Here is a 6,089-nt window from a genome sequence, read left to right on the forward strand (position 1 = left end):
TAAAGATAAAACCACACACAAGAGGAGAGTTTATGAAGAGGACCACTCTTGGACTACTTTCCAAGAGGCATCAATTAGTAACTCTCTTCGCTCATTTTTCACACTACTCCACAGTGTCCTCCTGAGCCCCCTTACTCCTGTTGCCAACTGCTGATGCAGGGAATCCTGAGGAACCAAGGATTCATAGTTGTTCCATCAGTAGTCCTTGGTCAGCTCTCCCTCCCTGCCCCTTCTGTTTTGATCCCACTAGCCAAATTTTAGTTAGTCTGAAAAGAGGATGGAAACCTCCGCAGCAATTAGTTTCTAAATATCTTGCAATGGGCAGCTTGTAGGAGCCCCATCTCAATGCCCACAGCACAGGAGGCAGGACTGCTTAGCCCATGCACTAGTGCATTTACCAGCACAGATGTAAGCCCAGATCTATGCACACCAAATACAGGCTCTCAGTTTGCACAAGGAGGCATCCATGGAGCTGAAGTATTAGGCAGATATTGTGGTGGGGCAGCAGTTATTGAGACGCCAGACAGAAAGGACACAGATAACGTGGCAACTCAGCTTTACCATTATGACTGATGATGGAACATCTAATTTCACTGCTCAAAAGAGAACTTCCATATAACTGGAAAGAATGAAATTCACAGGGGAAACCACACACAGACACACACAAAAGCAATACAAAGGAGATGAAGGATGGTTCACATACTAGTGATTCACTCTGAGACGCAAGCAAATGAAAGAGTATCCCCAACCATTTGCCTCCTGAAATGCTAAGTATATAAACTCATTGCTGTGATAACTCTGCCAGACGTGAGTCATACACTGTAAAACCTTATGGGGTCAATCAGTTTAACTTCATAAATTCATTACACCAACAAAAACAGACCATCGTGTCCAGGCTGGTTCATTTCAGCTCTTCAAAGCTGTTGGTAAAACTGCCTGAGAGCTGAAATGCTTACCAGCAAAAGCTAAAAACTGTAAATCAAATGTAATAGGCTGGCTTTGTCTACTGTATAGAAATGATGCCTGAAAAAAAGAAAATAAAAAAGAACGTAAACCAGAACAAATGGAATGGCTACATAAAACTCTGTTCCTTTCCAGGACAGAGATTGGAACTGGATGATCCTCCAGGTCCCTTCCAACAAAAGGCATTCTGTGATGCTTCTTGTATGACTCTCATGACTCTTTCGTCCCCTAGCTGCCATTTACTTATGTCTTCAAAACATCAACTTATACAAAACATTCCTGTAGTATTCTCTCCCATGCTAAATGAGCCCTTCCAAGACAAAAACATGTTACATAGAGCACACCCCCTAGTGCTTGACACAAAGCCCCTGTTCTGAAACTTCCTGAGACGCAGCTGCATTGCAGAGTTGTTCTAGTGGTACAGGCACGTGGGAATGGAGAAGTGCAATCAGAACTTTCTTGTCTATGGCCTCATTCCCACAGCAAAAGGAAATTCCTGAAGATTTTAAAAGATGGAGCTGCCTCACAACTGTATTTAGAATAATTTGTTCAATTTCCTCATCAGAAATTAACCACCCCAAAGTTCAGCTCCAAAAATTTTAAGCATAGCAGGGAAAACTTACAAACTAATGACCGTTTTCTAAAACATTCTAGAATGAAAGGCCAAAATGTGTTCTCTCTCACCTGTGACATGAATCTTGAAGGTGAGTTTCTGGCCAGCAGCCTCGCAGCTGTACTCCCCTGCATCTTTCTTCTCTACCTGGATCACCACCAGCCGACACTGTTTGCCCTCTGACTCCACCTTGAACTTCTTGCTCGAGGTGATCAGTTTCCCCTCCTTGTACCACTTCACCTCCATCTTCTCCTGGGCCACCTCGCAGCTCAGCGTGGCATTTTGAGTCAGTGCAGCCTTCACCTCCTTTTGTACCTTGTCCTTGTTTGTAAACACGTCTTCTTTCTCTGCAGGGACATCACAACAGTCACACCATTTTGCTGTAGTCTGCTGCAGAGCTTACTCCAGTTCCCCATTTTCATTATACTTGCCCTTCACAGGGACCATCATGATGCCTCATTAAGACAGGAAAATACTTTCCCCTCTATTTTGCCTTGGGAAATGAATAGGCATATCATTTCATATCATATCATAAATCTAAACATTTCGCAGTCTGATAGCAGATTTGGACATGAGATTTAGAACACCTGCATGCACTGCTGAACCTCCTCCCTTCTCTTTGTTTCTTCTGATGTCTCTCTACATTTCCAGTAAATCAGAAGGGAATGGCCCTCTAGAACAGGTTGCCCAAGGAGACTGTGGATGCTCCATCCCTGCAGGCATTCAAGGCCAGGCTGGATGTGGTTCTGGGCAGCCTGGGCTGCTGGTTGGCAACCCTGCACATAGGAAGAAGGGGGTTGGAACTGGATGAGCACTGTGGGCCTTTGCAACCCAGGCCATTTATGAGTCTGATTAGTGGCATTTTCCACCTCATTGTGTCATTCAAATTTTGTAACCAGATCTCATCAAACACCTCCCCTTTTCTCACTCCTTGCATGCCTGGTGTGCTCTTGCACTGTAACCCTGCAGACACCAGCTGACTACAAGAGCTGCACAAGTTACCCTCCTTGCCTATTGTTTGTTGCAGTAATTCATTCCTGGATGGAAAAGCACATGTAGAAAAGTGTTGCTATGACACTAGATGACAAAGAAAGTCCTATAGCCAAAATGTTTTGCACCAGAGAGGCTGTAAGTTGATCCTCCAAATGCAAGACACACAAAATGAAGTGTTCCTTTATCTCTGGGATTCCAAGCATTTTCTCACCTCTGACTTTCACTTGGAATGTTGCTTTGTCATCTTTTGTTTCACAGCTGTAGCTCCCGTGGTCTTTCAGGGTCACATTTTTGACCATGAGCTTGCGGTGCGTCCCCTGGGAGATGATGGTTGTCCTCTGGTCCTGCTTCACCTCTATTTGATCTTTCTTCTATACGACAGCTCCGCTTGCAGCTGACACCTCACACACCAGCTCCAGGTCTTCAGAAGGACTGACTGATATTTCTGGAGTCGTTTTGGACTTGCTGACAAAATTAATGGCTTCATCTGAAGAAAAAAAGAGAAAGTGGTTTACATCCTGACTCAGGCTTATTCAGCACAGCATGAAGATACAGTTAGAACTGATTGTAATGTCTCTGCTCATTACATCTGGGGGATCAAGTTTCACCTCTGGAGGTACTCACATACAAACGTGTGCTTGATTCTCCTGTGTAAGGAAAGAGTAAGTTCTATGCAGACAGTTCTTATTTCTTCTAAGAAATTCTGTATTCTGCACATGTTCTTCTGAAGCTAAAATGAAGGCAGCTAAGTAACCTGTTTGCAATACATGAACAAACCAATTCAACACCTTGTCTCTAAGCTAACAAGCAGCGTTTGATGAGCACATCAGTATTTCATGCCCTTCATTCCATCCAGACTGTATTGGCAATAACTATGCTGGTATTAACAAGGATAGCAATTACAAGCAAAATGGTAGAAATACAGAAGATATAAGGAAAAGGGAACTCACCAGAGCTGAGGCGATCCTCCCTGGTGAGCGATCTCCTAGAGATGCTGCCTCAGTGAGGGTCAGCCCTTAAATGAGGTCTCAGAGGAGGTGGAGTCGAACTCCACCCCTCCAGGGAGCACAGCTACATAACTTTCACCTGTGCTCCCACAGCTGACCCCACACTTGCCTCAGCTGATCAATCAGTGGTTCACATTGTGATCTCCCATACACTCCACCCCTTCACAACGTGAACCAATGATTAGGTGAGTTCCCCTTATTACAGAGACCCAATCACGACGCTGATACAATCTCCCGTCGCATTAGATGTTGATATTATTCAAATGATGATGATTGGATGGGTGTTTATGATCTTCCATGGTCCAGTGCTTGATAGATTTTACCGGAGACAAATCATCTTGAAGTGCAGGTCCGTCTGCGTTTCATCAGTCCAGAGTAATGGTCCTAGAGGCTTAGAATCAATCTTAAGGGGAGTAATATAGATGTTTCAAGGGTACTAGGAGGGGAAGATCCGCCCTCCAGGGCAAGATACAGGCCGTATTCTTATCTTGGGTCAATACTTCTGCTTGTACTGGATTATGTCCCGGCCTCCGATACCATACCCTCTGGCCAGATATCTGTGGCTGTATAACTATATCTGGCACCAGAGGAGGAGTCTTGATCTGCCATAGGGACATAATAGGTGTTCCTTTAGCAATAAAGGCCGGAGTATTGACCACGATGTCAGTAGGCCATGTACCTATCACCGAGGGGGTGACTGAACCTCCCACCTCCAATAATCTCCCCCAAGGTGCAAGTAGGCCACACCATTTGGGTCCTACCTGCACCTTCCAAGGCCAATTTATCTTATGGATTCCCGGTTCTAAATTCTCAGGGGCAGGGAGCAGAAGATTATTTTCAGTACCAACCTGCGGTTTTACCTTATTATCGGTGCCTGTAATTTGGATCCTAAGAGGGGAGGCCCATATAGTTTGTAACATTTTCAGGGCACTGGGTCTGCCATCCCGAGGTCTTTCATTCAGGTCCCGCACGGTTTCATATAATCTTTTTGTCCACCCCTGCAGGGACTGAGAGTCTGTTTTCAGGGCAGCCTTAAGGATACCATTATAACGTTCAATAAGGCCTGCCCCTGTTGGGTTATATGGCAGGTGGAATCGCCATTCAATGTTGTTTTCTTCTGCCCAGCGCTGTATCATCGCTCCAGTGAAGTGAGTCCCTTGGTCACTCTCGATAACTTGAGGTGTCCCGTATGCAGACATCAGTTTAGTAAGTGCCTTAATTGTGTATGCTTGATTTGCCTTTGGTACAGGATAGGCTTGCAGCAGTCCACTTACAGTGTCAACACAGGTCAGGGCATATCTCGCCCCCTCAGACCGAGGGAGGGGCCCAATGTAGTCGACCTGCCATCTCTGAAGAGGACTATATCCTCTAGCAATGTGCGATGTTGTTTCAGGCAACGGTCTCGGTCTCATCTTTGAGCAAGCATCGCAATCCTGACATGCTTGAACAATATCAGATAGTTGTACAGGCAGCCCCCATGCTTTAGCAGCTGCCCACATTATCTTCTGTCCAGCATGCCGTAGCTTCTGATGTAACCAACGGGCAATATTTTCAGATTGTGAATTCTCAATCCATCGGATTCGGGCCAGTGTGTCAGCTTCATCATTTCCTGGTGACTGCAAGGGTTGATGACCAGAGACATGGTAGACACATACTGTCCTGTGTTTGACCGTATTCCAAATGTCTACCCACATGTCTTTACCCCAAATCGGTCGGGCGTGGATAGTCCATTCCTGGGTAGCCCATTGCGTAATCCACAGAGTGAGCCCCCGGTACACAGCCCAACTATCTGTACAGATGTTCAGGACGCCGTCACCAGGTTCTTTAGTTATAACCATCCACACGGCTCGCAATTCTGCCCATTGGCTGCTTTGACCATCCCCCTCATCAAACCAGATGGTCTCAGTAGAGGGATGGTATGCTATTGCTCGCCACTTGCTCGGGTTGCCTCTGCTGGACCCATCCGTATACCAGGCATCTTCAGGAATAGGATATCTTCCTTCCTGAACGGGACTCTTCTCTGGTGGAGCAACCATCGGTTCTTTTGATGTATCACTGTGATACGTCACTGGGCCTAGGATCTTCTGTAGTTCTTCTTTAAGTGGAGATGAAGACAGACTGCTTCTCTGGCTTAGATAGGCGACCCATCGTGCCACCGTTTGTGCTTGGGCCACCCCCGTCTTAGGAAGGTGAGTCAAATCTCTCACCCACCCCTGGATTGGTAATGAAGTCTTAACTATGACCTCTGCTGTTTGCGTTATCGGCTCTACTGCTTGTAATGCCGAATAGGCAGCCAATAACTGTTTCTCAATCATGCTATATCGTTCTTCTGCTCCGTGCCAAACCTGAGACCAGAATCCAATGCGGGTTCGAACAGAACTCTGGCGTTGCCACAGGCCCCAGCCAAAACCATCTTGAGTAACATGAACATCTAGTTCAGCTGGGAGGGTCGGATCAAATATACCCAACGCCTGAGCTTGTTTAACTGCCAGTTTTGCCTGTTGGAAAGCATC

This window comes from Coturnix japonica, chromosome 10 (genome assembly GCF_054131305.1).
Source record: "Coturnix japonica strain WE chromosome 10, WE-NBRP24, whole genome shotgun sequence".
Lineage (NCBI taxonomy): Eukaryota > Metazoa > Chordata > Aves > Galliformes > Phasianidae > Coturnix > Coturnix japonica.